Genomic DNA, 22,733 nt, shown 5'->3' on the forward strand with positions numbered 1-22,733 from the left:
TTTCCTCCTTCCCTCCACAACTTGACCACTGGTTCTCCAACATTACAAATCTGTTTGCTCTCCCCCAGACGTGGTCCCCTCTTGGGTCCTCTAGAAAATTCCATTTCTTTTCTGCCTCCTTTAGTCTTACTGGGTGAAGTTCTGTGTTTCACCCTCGCTTTTCTTTTGCATCATCAAATTCCCGTGCTTTGCCGTTTCTCACTGTTCTGATATCCTCTGCCTTTTGTACTCGTCTCTATATGTAAACCAACACTTCTAACTCACTTTCTGTCCTTTCTTTCCTTACCCTTACAAAGGCTTATTTTCCCTCATAACTTTCCTCTAAGAACAGTCCCAGGGCACTTTTGGGGGGTTGCTTTTGGTCCTAGTTCTTTCCCTCTGTCCTTTCTTCCCCGTTTGCAGAATTCCATTCACCTCCTTCTTGCTGCATTTTACTCTCGACCCATTTCAGTTCCCGATGTTCTAGTTTTCTTTCCTTGATCCTCCCCATAAAAGGATGTGAACACATTTCACTCTTTATGGTATTAACATAATGTTTTTCCTGGTGAACACAAGTGACAACCTTCTTAAACAAGGAACTTTAACGTCTTTAATGTTGGAATTAACAGATCGGGTGAAAGTACCGTTAAGCAATTTGTGACTGAATGCCTTCCTGGTACCTTGAAGAGACTCACCTGCCTACTCACCTCACCTAAAAAATAAAGTTTTACTCTTATTTTCTCTTCCAAAATTGAGTTGATCCTGCTCTGAGCCTAACCTTTTCCCATATTTCATGCTTCTGATTAAAGAAAATTCTCCTCCCTCCTTGAATGAAGAAGTTCTGGAAATTCAAGCGTGCACTATACTCTCTAAAAAGAGCTCCTTGCACACTCTCTAAGTATTCATTTGACTCAGATGGTGCAAACCCCAAGCTGTCTCCCCACTTTTGATGACCTCAAGCAGTACGTGTTGCCAGCCACAAGCTCGTCCCTCCCCTGCCTCGGGCACTTGTGGTGAGAGCTGATGTTTAGCCAAATACTTTACACCTGGTCAGAGGTGCAAGCAACTGGCAGTCTCTTAAGGTTCACCTTCCTTCTGTACTGAAGCAGCTGTAACACAGTTAAGAGAGACATCTGAGAAGAAACAGAAGTTGGAGGAGTACCAGATAAGGGGGATAAGGAGATGGCAGAGGGATGATGGGTTGACATCAGAGCAGGGGAACCCGGAGGCTCTGGGAATTCACAAATCTGTCTGGGAGAAGGGAATTTGCAAAGTGTGGTGAAGAGGACCCGAGTTCCATACCGATCCATCTGGAACCTTACAGGGTAGAATGAACATCAGAAGCACAGTGGAGGTGGGGCAGGGCTGTGCTTAGAGTTTAGTCAAATTCAGGGAGGCAAAGATTAGGTTAAAAATACAACACTCCAATAAAAATTGAAATCCTTGGGACTTCCCTGGTGGCGCAGTGGTTAAGAATCCACCTGCCGATGCAGGGAACATGGGTTCTATCCCTGGTCTGGGAAGATCCCACGTGTCGCAGAGCAACTAAGCCTGTGCGCCACAGCTACTGAGCCTGCGCTCTAGAGCCCACGAGCCACAACTACTGAGCTCGTGAGCCACAGCTACTGAAGCTCGCGCGCCTAGAGCCCATGCTCTGCAACGAGAGAAGCCACCGCAATGAGAAGCCCGCGCACCACAACAAAGAGTAGCCCCCGCTCACCGCAACTAGAGAAAGCCCACGCGTAGCAACGAAGACCCAAGGCAGCCAAATAAATAAATAAATAAAAACTTTAAAAAATTGAAATCCTTGTGTGTTTTAGCATTTCTCACTAACTAAACACCAGCGAAAGTGACTTGACTTTCTCTGTGGCAGGGAGAGGAACAGGTGGCCAGTTTTTTTTTTTTCTAAAAACCAGTCAACCAGAGCCACAAGCGGCGTCAGACGACAACTTCTGGGCAGAACCCAAGATGGAAAAGCAAATGTTGTTTATATAAATAGAGGTGCAGAGCCCATAACTTCCTGTTGACAAAATGAGCTTCACTTCACCTCAAACCCTCAATGGTTTTAAAAATAGCTGATAGTCACTTAGTAACGAGCTTTGCAAACCCAGCCTCTCCAGCACGTTAAATTCAAAGCAGGGCTTTTTTGTGTGTGTGTGGTTTTTTTTTTTTTTTTGGATAGAAACTGGTGCGGGTGAAGAGAGAAAGAAGGAACTGGGAAGAGAAGGAAGGGAAGAGGGAAGCTAGACCTCCCCTCCCTCCTTGTCTTTCTCGGAAAACCAAACATGGCATCTTCCATGAAGAGCTTGTTTTCTGACCATAGCAGATATGTTGAATCTTTCCGGAGGTTTCTCAACAATTCCACGGGGCATCAGCAATGCTGATATTGCATGGTGCTATTGCATGCAGCAATTCATGGACGAGAAGCTGCCGGGCATAATAGCAAGGATTGGAGACACAAAATCTGAAATTAAGACTCTAAGCATTGGTGGAGGTGCAGGTGAAACTGATCTTCATATCCTCTCCAAAGTGCAGGCTCAATACCCTGGAGTTAGTATCAACAATGAAGTTGTTGAACCAAGTGCTGAACAAATCACCAAGTACAAAGAGCTTGTAGCCAAGACATCAAACCTCGAGAACATAAAGTTTACTTGGCATAAGGAGGCATCACCTGAATATCAAAATAGAATGATGGAGAAAAAAGAACTTCAGAAGTGGGACTTTATTCATATGATTCAGATGCTGTATTATGTAAAAGACATCCCAGCCACCCTGAAATTCTTCCATAGTCTCTTAGCTACCAGTGCTAAGATTCTCATTACTCTTGTGTCCAGAACCAGTGGCTGGGACAAGCTATGGAAAAAGTACAGATCTCACTTACCCCGGGATGACCTCTGCCAGTATGTCACGTCATCTGACCTCGTGCAGATGCTGGACAAGTTGGGGATTAAGTATGAGTGTTATGACCTTCTGTCCACCATGGACATATCTGACTGTTTTAATGACAGCAATGAAAATGAAGACCTGCTTTGGGATTTTTTGACAGAAACCTGCAACTTTAGTACAACAGCACCACCTGATCTCAAAGCAGAAATTATGAAAGATCTGCAAGACCCTGAATTCAGTGTAAAGAAAGAGGGAAAGGTTCTTTTCAATAACAGTCTGAGTTTCATAGTGGTTGAGGCATATATATCCACCATGAGAATGTATTCAAATACTATAGCTTGAACAATTTTGATCATTCACTTATTTGTGTATTAAAATTATAAATATATCTCATAACATAAACAGAGCATTTTTTCTGATATGTAAAATCTAGAAAATCCCAAGATATTCTTGGACTTCCATGTGGAATCATATATGACACTGCTGGTCTTATCCCATCCCTTCTATCTGTCTACATACCATATAATCTGGAAAAATGAAACAACTAAGTTTCACGGGCTTATTGACAATAAAATCCTTTCCATTCGTTGATTACAATGGAATACTAATAAAATATATGCTATGGATTTTTAAAATAAAAAAAAAATAGCTGATAACTTTTTTTTTTTCTTTCAATTTGTCCAATCACTTTCAGTAAGATTCTAGCTTTTCCTTAACTCAGGGGTCCTGAAATTCTTTTCTCTGTCTCTGGTGTTCTCCTCTTTCATTCCCTTTTCCTTTTTTCTGTGTGTTTACCCAGCCATAAATCTGTACTCTGTAGTTTTGGGGAGACATTATCGGAGTTCCATACCAATCAATAAGGGTTGAACTCGGAATGATCTCATACATTTGTGAGACTCACCTCCCCCCAACTCTTTTAAAAAGTAATAGATGCACTTTGAGAAAGTATAAGGAACTATTTTAATGGAAAATAACCTGAATTATACTTAAGGGGTTGATGGGCATTGAGGTGTCAACTGTGTCATTACATGTTTTCCTAATATGTTGTTCTGTCCCAAATGGTCAAACACAAGGAGTTACAAAGAAGGGTAGTGAGAACTGCATAGAAAAACCCTCATATATTCATTCATTCTTGAAAATGGGTGAGATTTAGGGGGGAAGGAGAATAAAGTAATATAAATACAAATCAGCCTATGAAAATGTGTAATATTAACATCAAAATCAATGTGAAAACAAAAAAGTACTTCAAAAATGTTCATGTAGGGTTTCCCTGGTGGCGCAGTGGTTGAGAGCCCGCCTGCCGATGCAGGGGACACGGGTTCGTGCCCCGGTCCGGGAAGATCCCATATGCTGTGGAGCGGCTGGGCCCGTGAGCCATGGCCGCTGAGCCTGCGCGTCCGGAGCCTGTGCTCCGCAACGGGAGAGGCCACGACAGCGAGAGGCCCGCGTACCGCAAATAAAAAAAAAAAAAAAATGTTCATATAAAATCATGCATGGCAGCTCCTTAATTGGCTATTAAGAGAAACCAGTTTGTTTGTTGGAAGGTGAGCTATAACTTAATTGTGTTAAACACCTATGCCCTTTTCTCTGCCATTAGCTATCCAGCATCGAAGGACCTGACAAGGTGTAATAAATTGATAAGTACAATAATTCATAATTAAATTTAATTATGAATAATTAAATTACAATTCAGAAGAATCACAGTATGTTCTAATGACATAAGACAAGAATAATTTCTCTTGCCATGTAAAAAAAAAAACTAAAAATTATATCATCTAAACACAGGGTATCTAGACCCTAAATCAGGTGCCTTTGTATCATCCTGTTTGTTTCAAGTAATATAAAAGAATTGATATTGGTTTCCGGGCCAGTCCTGATTAGCACCCACGTTGTGTGGTCCTAAGGTGATAACCTCTGTTATAACTGTAAATTGGTGGTGATACATCTGCCTTATGAGTCGTTCTGGGGATTAACAAGACCACGTCTTCAAAGGTTTGGCGCCTGTAAGACTATTATGTAGTAAAACTATGGGACTTTTTTCCTAGTTAAGCCGATTGGTTTCTCCCTAACTGTCCTTGAGTAGGTTGACTCTCCTTTCTTTCTCTTGTGACAAAGTGAGATCACCCTTGTGGATTAGCTTTTGCGTGGAGAGGTATGGAAGCCTGCTAAGGGTGTACAATGCCACTGATGCTAGTTTCTCAACAGTTTGAGCTTCCTAATTTAAATTTAATTTTTTAAGTATCCAGAAATCTTTTAGCAGGGCAGGTTCGTTTTTGTAGCAGCGGCTGGCAGGTCGGCCTCTGGTGCTTGGAGAGCAGACAGGATGGGTGGAGCTGTGCAGTGTTCCCTGGGCCTCGCCCAGACACCTGGACACTTTGCAACCCTTGAGAGGACCGGAGGGCAGGACGGTGCCGCAGCTCTTGGGGGAGTCCAGAGCCGGGTAATGGAAAGTAAGGATCTTGCCTCTGGCCTTGGGGATGCAACTCTGGGCGCGGCTGCTTCCCTGAAGCGCACACCTGAACTTTGGGCAGGTGTGCATCATCAGTTTGGGGGTTATACTGAGACACGTGCATCGTCAGGTATAACTCCCATAACCACAGCCATTCTGTCTTCCCAGTCAGGAAACTTCGTCTTCCCGACCATCCAGGAAAGGGACAGGGGCAGCTCGTTAGAGCAACTCATAAACAACTTCTTCAGCACAACTTGGCTGAAGGTGGAGTTAGCTGGCCAGAAACCTGTACAGCTTGACAAACAGCCTTCGGGAGACGTCCTGGCCTCGAGCTCCCGGCCCTGAACTCTTCGGTCCTTGTTGTGGCCAAAGTTCCCTCGCATGTTGGAGCCTACTGCTCTGCCGGGTGTTTTGTTTGTTCATTCATTTTAACAAACATCATTATTGCATTTTGAGAGTGACCCTGTGAGGAAGGCAGCAGAGGGATCATTGTTCCTATTTTTCAGACAGGGACCAAGGTTTAGAGAAATGAAGAGCCCCACTGACCAGATGAAATTTAGTGTGGCAGAACCATGCCTGAACTAAGTTCTAAAACTTAGGTTAATGCTCATTCAGTTGCAAAAGGAAAACTCAGTAACATCTTGTTTAGAAATCAGAGGTAGTCTACCAGCTTGCTAAAGGTTTGTAAGGGAATCTAGACTGCAGGCGACCGTTTTGCTTTCATACACCACACGCACTACCCAGCAACTGTGCTTCTCTGGAATTTTGTGGAGACAGCCACTAGTTGTGAGCCATGGATCTGGTTAGAAGAACGTGGGAGAACATGCGAAACGCCAAAGATGGTCATGTTTTTCCTCTTCTCAGAAGGATGGAGAATTAGTTTAGTCAACCTTTTCATCATGGTTTCTTTGATTTCTTCAGGAAATTGAGAAACTGTTTCAGAGCACAAACACTGTGCTAGGCCACATGGGTGCCAATCCTGACTCCATCATTGTGAGTTTAACCCTTCTGTGCCTCAGTTTCCTCATCTGTAAAAGGAGAGCACAATGTCTTTGAACCTGGGGACTATTTTAAGATCAAATGAATTAGATGTTTAGAATAGCACTTGGGGGAACTTCCATGCTGGTCCAGTGGTTAAGAATCTGCCTTCCAATGCAGGCGGATGCAGGTTCGATCCCTGGTTGGGGAACTAAGATCCCACATGCTGCGGGGCCACTAAGCCCGCACACTCTAGAGCTCGCAAAACGTAACTACTGAGCCCAAGCCCGCTACAATGAAAGATGCCCCAATGAAGAGCTCATGTTCCGCAACTAAGACCCGATGCAGCCAAATAAATTTTTTTTAAAAAAAGAAAGCATAGCACTTGGCACATAGGCCCCCACGTCAGTGTGAGTCATTATCTTTCGGTCAACGGCTTTTGAGCCTGGCACAGTGCTGGGGATACAAAGATGAGTAAGACATGGTCTCTTCCATCAATGAGATCAGAGTAGCGTCTTTATTACTCAACTTGTTTCTACTTTCACCTCTTACAATGGCACATGTTTTCTTTTCAGCTTTTATTTTTGATCAGAGATAACGCAATGCTTTAATGTATTCTGTGTTTCCTCTTGTTCAGGGTCAAAGAGATGCTTAAGTTTGTACAGTCCCACCCACAGCCTTCAGTTCCCTGTAAGCACCACGTAAGCAACTGAATTTCCCATTTCTGTCTGGGTTCTTTCTTCCCATTCCCGTTTCTATTCTTTCTTCTCCTCTGTTCCAGGGTATATATCACCTTTGCCTCTCTTATTAAGGACTTCCTCCTCTGCTTTCACATACCAACAGCTGAGAGAATACCCGTCATCACTCTCACCCTTTTTCCGGGTGTTCAGCCCCTTGAAGTCTCTGAATTAATCAGGACTCTTAAAATTTTTTATTTAGGTGAAATTCACATGACATAAAAATAACCATTTAAAGTATAAAATTCAGTGATATTTAACGCATACATTGTTGTTCAACTACCCCCTCTATCTACTTTGAAAACTTTTTTCATCACCCTGAAAAGAAAATCCCATATCCATTAAGCAGTCATAACTATTCCCTGCTCCCTCAAGCGCCTGCATAACCACCAATCTGCTTTCTGCCTCTCTGGATCTATCTACTCTGGGTATTTCATATAAGTGGAATCATACACTGGGTGGCCTTTTGTGTCTGCCATAATCAGGATTTAAGGTTATCCATATAGGACTTAAGTTACTAGTAGGAAGAACTTCTACTTCACTTTTTATGTTGTAGCCATACCTCCTTTAAGGAACCTCTGGGTGGATGTCTAAAGTAACCAGGACGTGTGACGGGTAGGGCCATGCTGAATAAAGGAACCAAGGTGCTGAGTGTACTGAGTTTCTAATTGCGCTGAGGAAATTGACTCTTCCTGTCCTCTGGTAACAAACTGAAGAGATCTTGGTGGTGCATTCAGCCAACGTGTGGATGGGTTGGTGGTGGTGAAAAACATGGGGGTCTTGTTGGGGGGAGGAAACCAGGTTCACACACTAAGGAATTTGATATCAAGTAGCTGTTTCTCAAATCTCAAAGATACTGAATTTAGTTAAATCAACAGTTGATGTGGGAACTTTCCTGGTGGCCCAGTGGTAAAGAATCCACCTTCCAATGCAGGGGATGCGGGTTTGATCCCCGGTCAGGGAACTAAGATCCCACATGCCACGGGGCAACTAAGCCCGCGCGCCACACTACAGAGCCCGCGCACTCTGGAGCCCACGCCACAACTAGAGAGCCTGTGCACCACAGCTACTAAGCTCTGGAGCTCACCCACCACAACTAGAGAGGAGACTGTACACCGCAACGAAGGATCCCCCGTGCCGCAACTAAGACCTAACGCAGCCAAAAATAAATAAATAAAATAAATAATTTTTTTTTAAAAAAGAAAAGGTGATGTGATCTAATTAGTAGTGATGGAATGATTATTGCAGAATGCAGTGATCAACACAGATCTTCAAAAAAGGTGAGATCCAAGGAGGAAGAATTTGCCAATATGGTGCCAGGACTTCCTAGAGGGGATGATCTGATACCAATGAGTGTTGGTCACTAGACAGAGTAGAGAATAGCAGTTCTGCAGGTAACATTTAATCTGTTATCCTTACTTCAGAACCTGTCCCTTATTCATTTTAGAGCTGTTTTTATCAAGATTATCTCTACCAGAACTTCCCAGGTGGTGCAGTTTGTTGAAAAGGCAGAGTCCTGGGCTACACTCCAGAATCACTGAGTCAAAAAAAATCTGCAGGGATTAAACACTGGAACATGCAATTTTATACACTTGCTCAAACCTCAAAGTATGAGAACCTCAAAATTATGCACTCATATTTTATTGCTAATCAGAAAATTTTGAACCATGGGAGGAGTTAACTTTGATGACAATAATTTATTTTTTCAAGTATCTGGCCTCCTTAATATTATCAGATATTAGAAGATACTACTTTTTTTAAATTTTTATTTTATTTATTTATTTGGCTGTGTTGGGTCTTTGTTGCTGTGTGCGGGCTTTCTCTAGTTGGGGCGAGCAGGGTCTACTCTTCGTTGCAGTGTGCGGGCTTCTCATTACGGTGGCTTCGCGTTGCAGAGCCCAGGCTCTAGGCACACAGGCTTCAGTAGTTGTGGCACACGGGCTCAGTAGTTGTGGCTCGTGGGCTCTAGAGCACAGGCTCAGTAGTTGTGGCGCATGGGCTTAGTTGCTCCGCAGTATGTGGGATCCTCCTGGACCAGGGCTCAAATCCGTGTCCCCTGCATTGGCAGGTGGATTCTTAACTACTGCGCCACCAGGGAAGTCCCTAGAAGATACTGTTTTATAAAAGTAGTTGTTCTTATGGCATACCTTCCCTGCACTAGGCCACATGCAGAGCCACTGATTTTAAATTATTTTTAGCAATCATAAGATAATGATTTCAACTCTTTGGGCCTCAGTGTTCAAATCTGAAAATTGAGATAATAGTTCCTACCTCTTAGACTTAAGTGAGATAATATATGCAACATGCTTAGCACAGAACCTGGCATAAATTAAGTGCACAAAAATGGTTAGCTATTATTACTATTATTTATTCACATTTTATACATGGGGAAACTAAAAAACATATGGCATCAGGCAACACCCAAAGACAATCCACTAGGAAATGGTGGAGACAGAATTCAAGTTTTCATATGTTTGATTATAGAAACCTAACTTTTTATTCTTTCTTGTATGTGTGTGCTCAATGAAGCTTTGGTTAATGTTCCCATCAAAAATAACTCTTTTAGACCTTTGACCAACCCCAGGCTTTTGATGAATATTTATTTGTTCTCTCAACCTCGATAAGTCCTGGGCAGCTGCACAGCAGAAGCCGAGTGAGTAATTCCTGTATATGTCCCTCAACTTCTTCATACCCCCAGAGAAATTCAGTAATGTGCCTGGCAGTAAAGTGAGAAAAACAAAAATTGGGAAATGCAGAAGTTGAAGCACTCCAAAAACCACACTTTAGCCCACGTGGAAACCTTTTTGGGCTCTTTTCAAAAACAACAAAGTATCATATTGAACAATCTACCTGGTGTCCAGAAATAGTGGTCTGGGGAGTCATTGTCTGAGCATCTCATCTCTCAGACACAGGAATGGATACCCTGAAGAATTCCCAGGGGGCCTTCTGGCCTCACACACTGGCCATAACGAAACCCCACCACCTTGTTTTGTTCTTCTCATGAAGGTTACCCATGGTGAAGTCCAGATGTCCAAGACTTAACTCAGACACCAGAGGCACAATTTCCAAGTCATGTTGTTTCTGTGGTTTTTAACTTTTCAAGAGAAGTTGGTGAGGGGAGAGGGTAGTTAGTAAGGAAAATAACTTTCAAAATAGCTGAAGGAAACCTCACAAAATTGTTTCTTTTAATCTCACTAACTCCAAATCTCCAGGAATGAAAAATGCTATTGTCATCATAAGAGATGTATTTTTCCTTCCTTTAACAGAAGAAAGGTGAGCAGGAACAACAGATTTCTGAGAAATAAAGTTATTTCCTTATGCTGGATGAATCATGCCTCTTTAATAATTTTTTTACAGCCATTATGCAAGTTATTTAAGTCTCCATTTTGTTAGAAAGCATTCCTTAAGCAGCTTATATGAACTGTGAATGTCATCTCATTTTTATCTGTCATTATTTTTTGTTATGAGCCATCACTCAAACCAGAATAAGCTACTTGTTACTAAAACATAGGAAGCCCATTCCTACAGTCCTGCCTTTATGTTTTCTGCCCCTTGGAGAGAGGATGAGAAATTTTATCAAGCATATTCATGTATTCCAGATACCTTGCTTTCTCACTCACACAGTAAAGCTAAGTAGATTCTTGGAATGACTTTGCGAAGAATTCTTTCCCAACATCCTCTGTTTCACAGGTGAAAGGTCCAGTTGTAGGGCCCAAGTCTATCTTCAAGACTGTTCTCCAGAAACTCTCTGGTCTGTACACTTTATTTATTAAAATTTTATACATTCATCAGAGTCTCAATCAAGAACTAGGTCTAGGGCTTCCCTGGTGGTGCAGTGGTTAAGAATCCGCCTGCCAATGCAGGGGACACGGGTTCGAGCCCTGGTCCGGGAAGATCCTACATGCTGTGGAGCAACTAAGCCCGTGGGCCACAACTACTGAAGCCCACGTGCCACAACTACTGAAGCCTGCGAACCTAGAGCCTGTGCTCTGCAACAAGAGAGGCCACCGCAATGAGAAGCCCGTGCAGCGCAACCAAGAGTAGCCCCCGCTCGCCGCAACTAGAGAAAGCCCATACACAGCAACAAAGACCCAACTCAGACAAAAATAAATAAATAAATAAATTTATAAAAGAGAAAAAAAAACTAGGTCTATTATGAAGCTTTAGATTACGGAGTCTCTCCTTCCTCTGAGCTCATGGCACCGAGTGGGCAATGGTGTCCTGTTAATGGGATTAAACAAGAGGGTAGGAGACCACTGTTTGGGATGCTTTAGCGAAAATTCTCTACAAAGAATTGTGGAATCGTTGGTTCTCTATTTGTTTTTCCCATTAAACTGTCCTATAAAGAAGAGTAAAAATAAGAAATGCTGAGTATCTGAGGCTATAATCTCAAACCGCCCCCCATGTTGGGCTGAAATTTCCCTGGAATCTATGTTTTCTCTTTTACATGATCCTCTATTTACCTGTGCGTCTGCCAGATGTGGGCTTACTCTTCACACGGGGAGAATAAAAATTGTTGAAACCTTCCATGTCATGAGGAATTTTACTTTTTAAATGGGGGTGATAGAGGGTAATGGGGAAAAGCATAAGTGTAAGGAAAACTAACATGCATATTATATTCTACTCTAAATAATTTTAAATACGAACACCATTTTCCCCATATCTTCGGAAAACTTTTATGCTCTAGGATAACATGACCTGTTTATCTTGTAGTTTTGACCTACTCCCTGATATATTGCCAGGTACTCGAATTTAGGTGTAAAGATATGTGTATCCCATTTTGAGAAGCACAGGGCTAGATGAACGCTAAGGTCCCTTCAATTTTGAGATGCTATGATTCTGTCATTTTTAGTCTTTTATTGACACTTAATTTTTTTATACTGTCATTTTAAGTATTGTCTATTTTATTTTTATTTATTTATGTATTTATTTGGCTGTATCGGGTCTCAGTTGCGGCATGCAGGATCTTTCGTTGCGGCACATGGGCTCAGTAGTTTCAGCACGCGGGCTCTAGAGCACGCAGGCTTAGTTGCCACATGGCATGGGGGATCTTAGTTCCCCAACCAGGGATAGAACCCGTGTCCTCTGCATTGGAAGGCAGATTCTTAACCACCGGACCACCAGGGAAGTTCCAGTATTGTCTATTTTAAAGTTTAAACAAAATTATAAATTCCTTTAACTATAATGTGCATAATTGTTCCCCTTCAAAGCTCAGCTTTCTCATAATAGGCCTTCAATAAATATTGAATGAATTTCAGTTTTCAAAGATGCTTTTTTTTTTTTTGCGGTACGCGGGCCTCTCACTTTTGCGGCCTCTCCCGTTGCGGAGCACAGGCTCCGGACGCGCAGGCTCAGCGGCCATGGCTCACGGGCCCAGCCACTCCGCGGCATGTGGGATCTTCCCGGACCGGGGCACGAACCCGCGTCCCCTGCATCGGCGGGAGGACTCCCAACCACTGCGCCACCAGGGAAGCCCTGCTTTTTATAAATTACTTATAGAAGCACTTTTTGAGTTGCCCCCGAAGGGATAGAACATCAAAACAAACACAGTAGATATTTCTTCCTCCCACCTTCATTTTCAAGTACTGGATATCTAAAACATTTGTGTATGTTGGAGAGAATCTTCTTTATGTAGCCTATACACTGAAAAGTAAGATTTTCAAAACAGGAGATAGGATACAAAAACGTACATCGACTATTTTGTGTTTATTAGATTCTGCCAACCCTATCAAATCTATTTTATAAAATAGAATAAATATCTGCAGATAATTCTGCTCTGGAAACTAATTTGGAGGAACTGACTTGATGGCCACCTTTCTCTATTCTCTCCCATACTGCCTGGTCTTGTATGTTTCCCAATATGTAGTGTTTTATTTCTCTTTGCTGCCTGGCTAAGACTCACGTTCCATCATTGAACTGAGAGATGGGAAAACATTCTGGCTCAAAGTGGCCAACAGAGACTCTTGACAAAACAAAGAGCTCCAAAGTCCATGCTTCAATTAGATTTAGATTTAATTACTCACTAGGCCAACAGTCTACATTTTCTATGTGGGAGAGAAATTGTATCATTTTTAGATTGCATAAGCAATAAGCAATAGATTGCATAAGCAATCTGTTGAGTTTGCCTGACATATGCAGCCAAACCCAATTTTAAAGACACAGTAATATGGGGGAAAAACCCCTCTGTGCAGCTCTGATGAAGTTTTCTAAACTGCTATCGTCAACGGATGATATCTGCAGGGTTGATTTTACCAGCATGACAGCATTGCATGGGTTTTGAAGTAAGGCTGACCATAAAAAGGAAGGAAGGTCTGCTGCATGCTATAACACGGATCAATCTTGAAAACATTATGCAGAATGAAATAAGGCAGACACAAAAGGACGAAGATTGCATGTTTCCACTTATGAGTGTTTAGAATAGGCAAATTCATAGAGATGACCAGGGGTTGGATGGCAGAGGGAATGGTGAGTTTTGCCTGATTATGGGTTTTCTTTTTGGGGTCATGAAAAGTTTTGGAAACAGAGAGTGGTGATGGTTGCACGTTATGAATGCAATTAACACCACTGAATCGTGCATTTAAAAATGGTTGGACTTCCCTGGCAGCCCAGTAGTTAAAGACTCTGCACTTCCACTGCAGGGGGAATGGGTTGGATCCCTAGTCGAGGAACTAAGATCCCACATGCCACGCACAGGGCAGCCAAGGTGGGGGGAGAGGTTAAAATCCAAGAAAGCACACCAAGCCAAAACTAAACAAAAGAGAAGCATGTGCATCATCAATGGGCCTATTTTCCTATTTCTGGCTGGAACAAAAAGTCATAATTTGAAAAGAGAGAATATACAAAAGGAGCTAATACAGTTTTGCCTAATCATGTGAAGTTACCACCTGCAGTATCAGTGAGGGGTCTTCCCACTGGGGCAGGTAGGAAATTTTTTTCTAGTTTTTGGATTTAAAGATGTTACCATCTCTGAGAATTAATATTTATTATTTGGAAGGGTGTGTGTGTGTGTGTGTGTGTGTGTGTGTGTGTGTGTGTGTGTGTGTGTGTGTGTGTGTGTGTGTGTTGTTCTCTGGACAATCGGTTGATAATAGGATAAAAGTGCAACTCATATCTGAGGAAACAAAGGATCACATTTTTCCATGCCCTTGTATGATCCCACCTTGTCTTCTGCTGAGGAACTTTAGTTTTGTTTTTTTTGGCTGTGCTGCAGGGCTTGTGGGATCTCAGTTCCCCCCACCAAGGATGAAACCCGCACCCTTGGCAGTGAAAGTTCTGGCAGTGAAAGTCCTAACCACTGGACGGCCAGGGAATTCCTTTCAGAAGAATTTTGAAAACTCTCCGTCCCTATGTTCCTCACTCATCTGTTCATGCCAAAGGTGACCATCTCCTGTCTTTCTGGTGCCCTGAGGAATTATTCCACAGATAATTAGACTTGGAGAAAAGAATGTATAGAGAGGAAGCTTAGATCCTTGGGTGAGAATAACCCATGACAACACAGCGTAGGGTTTTATAACAGAGGAGTGGACGTGAAGACAGGGGAGCAAGGCTAGGAGTGGGGTTTGGTCATGAGCAGAGCTCCTGTGTAGAGTTTAATTCCTTGCAAATATTCAAACTATAGAAAGCCATAATTAATGTATTAATGTATATGTCAATGAATTAATGTACGTGACTTCTCTTTCTCTCACATGTATCATTCCCTTTGGCTCTCCAAACTTCGGTAAAACCTGCTGTACCTTGGGACTTCCCTGGTGGTCCAGTGGTTAAGAATCTACCTTCCAAAGCAGGGGACGAGGGTTCGATCCCTAGTCGGGGAACTAAGATCCCACATGCCGCGGGGCAACTAAGCCCGTGCGCCCCAGCTAGAGGGCCCGCATGCTGCAACTACTGCGCCCACGTGCTGCAACGAATGATCCCGCGTGCTACAACTAAGACCCCATGCAGCCAAATAAAGAAATAAATATTGAAACCTGCTGCACCTTTACAATTTAGTGTGGTTGTACTGGAGGAAAGTCATTGTAAAGGGAAGTGAGGCTTGCCCCACATTCAATCCACCCTCTCCCAGAGAGTCCTTTAGAGTGAACTAGCATCATGCCATCCCCCTCTGGGGAACCACACTGGAGCAAAGAATTCACAATCCAGAGAATCAGTGACCTTGATCACAACTCAGGAGCTTACAAGAGAATTCCCCCACCACCAGTTTTCCTAAATTTGTCTAGCTTGTATTTAAAGACTTGGCACAAACCTAACCATAATAAGAATTCAAAGCATTAGCTGTTATTTGAATTAATGCTCACTTCAGAAATTCCCCTTAAAGTTCTGGTATTGATGGGTGAGGACAGGTGCAGGACAAATAGGGAAGGGTAGAGTTCTATGGTTTAACAAAGGATGTGATTAGAAAGTTTCTGAGTTGGGCATGAAATGTAGAGAGGAAACAGCATATACTTCCTTCCTTCCATAATCTAAAAAGGATCTTGACTGAGAGGAGAGCTATCACCACCTCCCAACCAGGAGTGCTCTCACCGGTCCCTCGGCCAGTTAGGTCTCTTGTTATGAGATGTGTACTTTTCTTTCATATTAAACATCACTGTTTTAATTATATATTTACATGTGAATGCAATTACTTAATTAATGTCTCTTCCCCACTTGAATTTAACTTCCATGAGATCCTTATTGGTTTCATTCAACACTTTTTTCAGTGTTTATTATACCAGGTACTATGTACTTTTTTTCCATGTGGGTAAAAAAGAAACAGACCAAAAAATCCTCTTGTCATGGACCTAAGGCTCAATGAACATAGACAATACTGTATTTTAAGTGACATGTGCTAAAGAGAAGTATACATTAGGAAAAGGGAAAAGGAAAGGTCAGGATGATGGGATATAGTTGAAATTTTAGATATGGGACAAGAAAAAGCCTCAACTACGAGGGAGTATTTGAGTAAAGATAAGGGATCAGGGCTTCCCTGGTGGCACAGTGCTTGAGAGTCCGTCTGCCGATGCAGGGGACACGGGTTTGTGCCCCGGTCCGGGAAGATCCCACATGCCGCGGAGCGGCTGGGCCCATGAGGCATGGCCCCTGAGCCTGCGCGTCCGGAGCCTGTGCTCCGCGACAGGAGAGGCCACAACAGTGAGAGGCCCGCGTACTGCAAAAAAAAAAAAAAAGATAAGGGATCAAGCTGTAATAATATACAGGGGAGTAGCATTCCAGGCAGAAGGGCCAGCAAGTATTCTTTGCTCCTCTGTGTTCTTTGTGCAACGAGAGAGGCATGGCAGGGGCAGGTGGTAGAGGGTCTGGTGACCCACTGTAAGGATGTTGGCTATTATTGAGAAGATGAGGGACCATGGAGAGTTTTGAGAGCAGAGAGACATGAACTAAAATATTTCAGGGGACTTCCCTGGTGACGCAGTAGTTAAGACTCCAGGCTCCCAATGCAGGGGGCCCGTGTTTGATCCCTGATCGGGGAACTAGATTCCACATGCATGCTGCAACTAAGAGTTCACATGCTACAACTAAGGAGCCCGCCTGCCACAACAAAGACCCAGTGCAACCAAAATAAAATAAATAAATAAATAAAATTTTTAAATAGAATAAATAAATTAAATATTTCAGAAGGATTGCTGTGCAGAGAATAGTCTGTAATTGAAGAAAGGAAGACCAGTTGAGAGGCTGAATGTCACCATCCAGGTTGTTTAGACCTGGAGGTGGTGAAAGTGGTCAGTGAACAGGATTTGGGCATGGGATTTACTTATTTTTTAATTTTTTTTTATATTGGAGTATAGTTGATTAACAATGTTGTGTTCGTTTCAGGTGTACAGCAACGTGATTCAGTTGTACATATACATGCATCTGTTCTTTTTCAAATCCTTTTCCCATTGAGGTTATTACAGGATATTGAGCAGAGTTCCCTGTGCTATACAGCAGGTCCTTGTTGGTTATCTATTTTAAATATAGCCGTGTGTCCATGTCAATCCCAAACTCCCAGTCTATCCCTCCCTGCCCCCACCCCCAGCCTTCCCCCTGGGCATGGGATTTAAAAGGAAGAGAGCAATCAAGAAGACGGCCAGGTTGGCCTGAGCAATGGGAAGAATGACGTTGCCATTGATGCCGTTGAGACAGGGAAGGCAGCAAAAGGAGCAGGTTATATGTTGGGAGAGAGAACAGGTGCTCAGTTTCAGCCGTGTCTGAAATGCCCATCAGACAATCAGATGGAGATGCTGAGGTGGAAGATGGACATACTTGCCTTGAGTTCAAGGGAGAGGTCCAGCCTAGACCTACAGATTGGGGGGATCAGCAATGTAGAGATGGTATTCAAAGCCTTGAGGCAGGAAGAGAGCAGGAACCCTTGCCGCTTTGCTCACTATTGTAACACCAGCACAGTTTCTATCATCTAGTGGGTATAAAGTTTCTACTGAATGAATAAATAGAATGCATACGGCCTCAGGTAGGAGGGAGAAGCAAAATCTTTAATAGACCAGCTTGTATGAGGGAAGGAATTTAAAGCCTCTTATTTGAAAAGCCCGACCTGTTTTCCAAGTTCAGTGCAGTCATTTAGATGCTGATTCTGATGAAACAAATCTTTTTTTTTTTTGTTCTTTGAGATGCTGCTGCTTCTGACTTTAAATTAGAATATGGCTTCCATGTTTGTGGAAAACATGGCTTATGCAAAAATCCTTTGGTGTAAACATCTAGTCTTCTAGCAATTCTTGTAAAGCAATCAAAGAAGCGGTTTGGGAAGCAAAATCTCTGTCCTAAGTCCTATATAACTGGGTTTACTTGCCCGGCCACAAAGCAGGAGCAGTTACTGCTGGTCTCTACGGAGACTCAGAGATATTGTGTAATTAAATGAGGGAATAGATGCTTTTGGCTGATGGAACACAAGATGCCTTTAAATAAATGTTACAGGCTTCCCTGGTGGCGCAGTGGTTAAGAATCCACCTGCCAATGCAGGTGACACGGGTTCGAGTCCTGGTCCGGGAAGATCCCACATGCCACAGAGCAACTAAGCCCGTGCGCCACAGCTACTGAGCCTGCGCTCTAGAGCCGGCAAGCCACAACTACTGAGCCCGTGTGCCACAATTACTGAAGCCCACGCGCCTAGAGCCCGTGCTCCACAACAAGAGAAGCCACGGCAATGAGAAGCCCGCGCACCGCACCGCTCGCTGCAACTAGAGAAAGCCTGTGCGCAGCAACGAAGACCCCACGCAGCCAAAAATAAATAAATTAAATAAATAAAAATTATAAATAAATAAAGTACTACGATTATTATTATGCTTCTAAAATTAAAGATATCACTTTACCATGATTACAATTTACAAACTGACTACTCCTCCCGTCCCCTGATCTATATTACCTGTGGAGCATGGACTGGACTTTTAAAGAGGCAGCCCTAAAGGAACCTAGGCATTAGGCAGAGTGGCCCTCAATCATTTAAACTATGTGATTTGGCCTGTGAAAACCCCGCCCACCTTCACTGGACCCACGCAGGAGGAAGGCTGCCTGGTGGTGGTAATGTTGTTGTGGGGAGGGGCGTAAAGGACTGAGTTCAAATTTGAATGTGTAGGGCCCATGCACTGTCAGCCAGAGCAGCAGCAGCGCTGGAGCAAAGCTTCCCTTCCTAAGACTTTCAGGGAGCCAAGAAAGCCACGCTGGAGTCCACCATGGACAGGTAAAGCAGCCGGCTCGTGGGTGGTTGTGTTTGGCCTTCCTCTCAGAGCAAATCTGAGTAATAAGATGGGTAAGCTCTCCCCTTCTCCCCTGTCATTGTCTGACTCACAAGATCCGCTTGGTCAAGATGCACATTTATTTTTCTAGTTCTGTCTCATCTTCTGTTCAGATCTTAACATGCTTTCCACCCAACTGTCTCTTTCTCTTTTCTTCCCATAGTCAAAAGAACTTTTATGCACTATGTATTGACTTGTCCTTGCAGTTAGAACTAGTTTCTGGTAGTAATATGAACCAAGCAAATGTTAAGAGACTGAAATCATGAAAAGCTCATAGCAATACTATGTAATACTATGTAATCATTCTGTAAACATTCAACTATGAAACTCCTTGAAGAAAAGCTTTACTAGGGAGACTTTACTGAATAATTACACAGTCAAGAAATTATTTTTTAAATGCCAATATTCAAAATTAATTGCTTGCAGGTCACTATGACTCTGTCTACTATTATAAGGAGATAAATCAGTCAAGCAACTTATTTAATATTAAAGGCCCAACTGTTAGGCAGTCAAATGGTATTTATTATTTACCTAGTCTTTCCATTTCTTCAGACATGACTTAACTTACTTCTTCAGTGTGTCTTTTGTACGATTTTCACAATGTCTTCACATGAAGTTTATGACAAGTATGCTACTGTCATAGAACTTAATCTAGTCCTATTTTTGATGATTGCAAATGTAGGAAAATTTACACCTAATCCATACTTTATCTCAAATTAATCTTTTACAAAGAATTTCAACTACAGAGCTAAGAATCTTAAGGGTAGATTCAATGTCCTTCAGAAAATTGAGGGCAAAAATGTCAAATGTCAGCTCAGTTTACAGTGAGATTTTGAAAACTAATCTGAGGTAAAAGAGAGAGAAAAAAGTCTCGGTGGAGATACCTGTAAATAATGAAATGCAAAGCAATGGTAAAATCAGGGCTGCAATTCAGAGAAAGTCAGAGAAGGCAAAGGAGATGAAATTCAACAGGAGAAAAAGGGAAATACGTGATTTTCATTAAGGAAAATACTATCTGCAGAGCACAGTAGTAATGGCACACGGCGGGAGACGGTGACCTTGTCACGATTATTTTTAACCCATTTGTCTCCGGTTTGCATTGCTGGGGATGCAGCCAGTGTTCTGCCTCAGGGAACACAGCTGTCCTGTGCAGCTGTCAACCTGCAGGCCTTACAGACTGTCTCTGCTGAGTCCTCCGAACACTTAAGAGAAACCAGAGGAGCATAGGGTGCTGGACATAGGCCCCCAGCTATAGTAAAAGAAAGTGATGGATCAAGAGAGTTAATTAACAAGGCCATGGTCATGCAATTCACTTCACTGTGACTGGTAACTTCTGATGGAAACAGAGCTACTGTATTTTCATGTGGGGTAGGAGACAGAAGGCTATGTGAATCCCTTAGTCTATGTCCTGTCCTTTCTTATACTCCCAGGACACTTTTTTACTCCTCATGGGAACAGGGCTCCCACACCACCTGCAGTGCATCATATAGTCCCCCTTTCTCCACTTCACATCCACACACTCCAGGAAGACAGGTTAAATGTAAAAGGAATTTACTGGTATAGATTATGAATATGAATTATGAATGAATAAGATATGAAGAGATTATGCTTAATCTATTTAAAACTGGGCCCGAAAGACAGAATGTTTTTTCTTCCACTCCAGTATTTATTAAGCATGTATTAATTAAGCATGTATTATGTATTCGGTTTATGTTCTATGCTGAGGCCGATTATGTTAATTATTTAACAATCGTAATAGTAACAGAGGTAGTGCTGTGGTGATCACCGTGTAAATTATTATCAGTTTAAAATAAAGCCAATTGGGCTTCCCTGGTGGCGCAGTGGTTGAGAGTCCGCCTGCCGATGCAGGGGACACGGGTTCGTGCCCGGGTCTGGAAAGATCCCACATGCCACGGAGCGGCTGGGCCCGTGAGCCATGGCCGCTGAGCCTGCGCGTCCGGAGCCTGTGCTCCGCAACGGGAGAGGCCACAGCAGTGAGAGGCCCGCGTACCGCAAAATAATAATAATAATAATAATAAATTAATTAAATTAAGCCAATTATTATTAGATCTTTGTTAGCATCCATTTCGGATTCCTGTCAAATGTGCATTTTTAATTCTAAAAATCTGATTGACTAATTTTTATACAGTTTCACATACGTAATGTATATACTGGTGATTTAGATGTACCACCATCTCTGCCTCAGGATTTAAAGTGGATTCCAGGGACTTCCCTGGCAGCCCAGTGGTTAAGACATTGTGCTTCCATTGCAGGGAGGACAGGTTCGATCTCTGGTGGGGGAACTAAGATCCAACATACCCTGCAGCATGGCCCCCCCCCAAAAAAAAGTGGATTCCAATAACCTTCATGTGTGTGAGGAAGACATTCAAATTGCAAGAGCTTTAAGAATCTCCAGCACTTGCTTATCTACTTAATAAGAGTGACATTTGAGAACTTGACTTCAGGGTCTATCTCATGTATTTCATTATTAAAATATCAATAATCAACGTATGTCCATACAAAGACTAGTACCTCAATGTAGAAGCTTTATTCACAATAGCCCCAAATGGAAACAATCCAAACGTCCATCAACAGGTGAATGACTAAACGAAATGTGCTGTATCTAAGCCATGGAATATTGCTTTGCCGTAAAAAAGAACAAACTATACTGATAGATGCAACGCCAGGAATGAACGTCACAGTCATAACATGCGTAGTGAAAGAAGTCAGACACAAAGGAGGAAATGATGTGTGCTTTATATGGAATTCTAGAAAATAATTTATACTTGCAGAAAGCAGTTGAGTGGTTGCCTGGGAGGGAGGGGAAGAATTGACTGAAAAGTTGGGTGAGGAAACTTGTGGGGGAGGGGTGCCCTGAAAATGTTCTGTATCCTGATTGTGGTAGCAGTTTTGGGTGTTTACATCTGCCAATGTTCATAGAATTGTACATTTTAAATGGGCGAAGTATGTAAATTATACCTCAATGTAAAAAAAAAAAAAATTGAAAAAAGTTTCAATTCTCTTGCCAGCAAACCGTATTCAAATTACTGACTAGGTCATTACTTTGACAAGTCCTCTGCACTTCTGCTCAGTGCCACTAGGTGGCAACATTCTCTCCACAGATTAGATAAGTACATTTCTGGAAAAGTCCAAGGACAAAAACCAGGGACACTCACTCCTGATGCTTTGGTATCAACCGCACTGTATAGCTTGTGGTGTGTTCACAACCACGAAGAAACTTGTGTTAGAGAGTATTTCCACAAATTCAACTCAATTTAGTGCTTATGATATGCAAGACACTGTGCTGGGAAACAAAGTGCAATCCGGCCCTCCCCTAACCCGCCCTGCCCACACACACACACACACACACACACACACACACACACACACACACACACACACACACACACACACACACACACACACACACACACACCCGTGTGTGAAGAACATTGCAAAATATTTAGGTTATATTACAAATTTACACAGGAAATCAGCCTAATCTAAATCCTGTAAATACATGCCTATAAAAAAGACTAGAACAAAAAACGTAAGTATATTAACAGTAATTATCATTAGATAGTATGTCTAATTATCACTAGATATGCTGGTTAAGCATTTAAAAAATTTTAACTTTCTACTTTTTAGTAGTATGCAAGTTGACATATTTTTAAAAAGCATGACTCAAAAAGTGACACTTCCTGACTCAAAACACAGAAATTCTAATTGAGGAGACAGATGTAGCAATCAATTGATAACAAAGGTTGAATGCTTTGATAAGGATAAGCGGAGAACAGTAGGAAACTACAGGAGGGTTTTTTGTTGCTGTTAATGTTCGATTTTGCCTAGAAATTTTGGCATAGTGGCAGTGAGAAAGGTCTGAAATTGTGATTAAGGCTTTGAAGGATGGGTAGGTTTTGCCCAGTGGAAAAAAAGGCAGGGAAGCTTGCAGTCAGGTGGCTGGAAAGAAAAGACTAGTGCCAG

The 22,733-nt window shown here is 42.4% G+C and overlaps 1 protein-coding gene and 2 pseudogenes across 1 annotated transcript in view; 1 reads left to right on the forward strand and 2 right to left on the reverse strand.

Moving 5' to 3' along the window:
- RIMKLB (ribosomal modification protein rimK like family member B) overlaps positions 1-22,733 on the reverse strand; it is a 127,734-nt gene that overhangs the window by 77,014 nt on the left and 27,987 nt on the right. The gene's annotated exons all lie outside the window — the stretch shown is intronic.
- On the forward strand, positions 2,047-3,414 carry LOC101321068 (histamine N-methyltransferase pseudogene; annotated as a pseudogene).
- On the reverse strand, positions 3,741-6,565 carry LOC101321360 (large ribosomal subunit protein eL18-like; annotated as a pseudogene).

The sequence above is a fragment of the Tursiops truncatus genome, chromosome 11 (genome assembly GCF_011762595.2).
Source record: "Tursiops truncatus isolate mTurTru1 chromosome 11, mTurTru1.mat.Y, whole genome shotgun sequence".
NCBI classification, from domain to species: Eukaryota; Metazoa; Chordata; class Mammalia; order Artiodactyla; family Delphinidae; genus Tursiops; species Tursiops truncatus.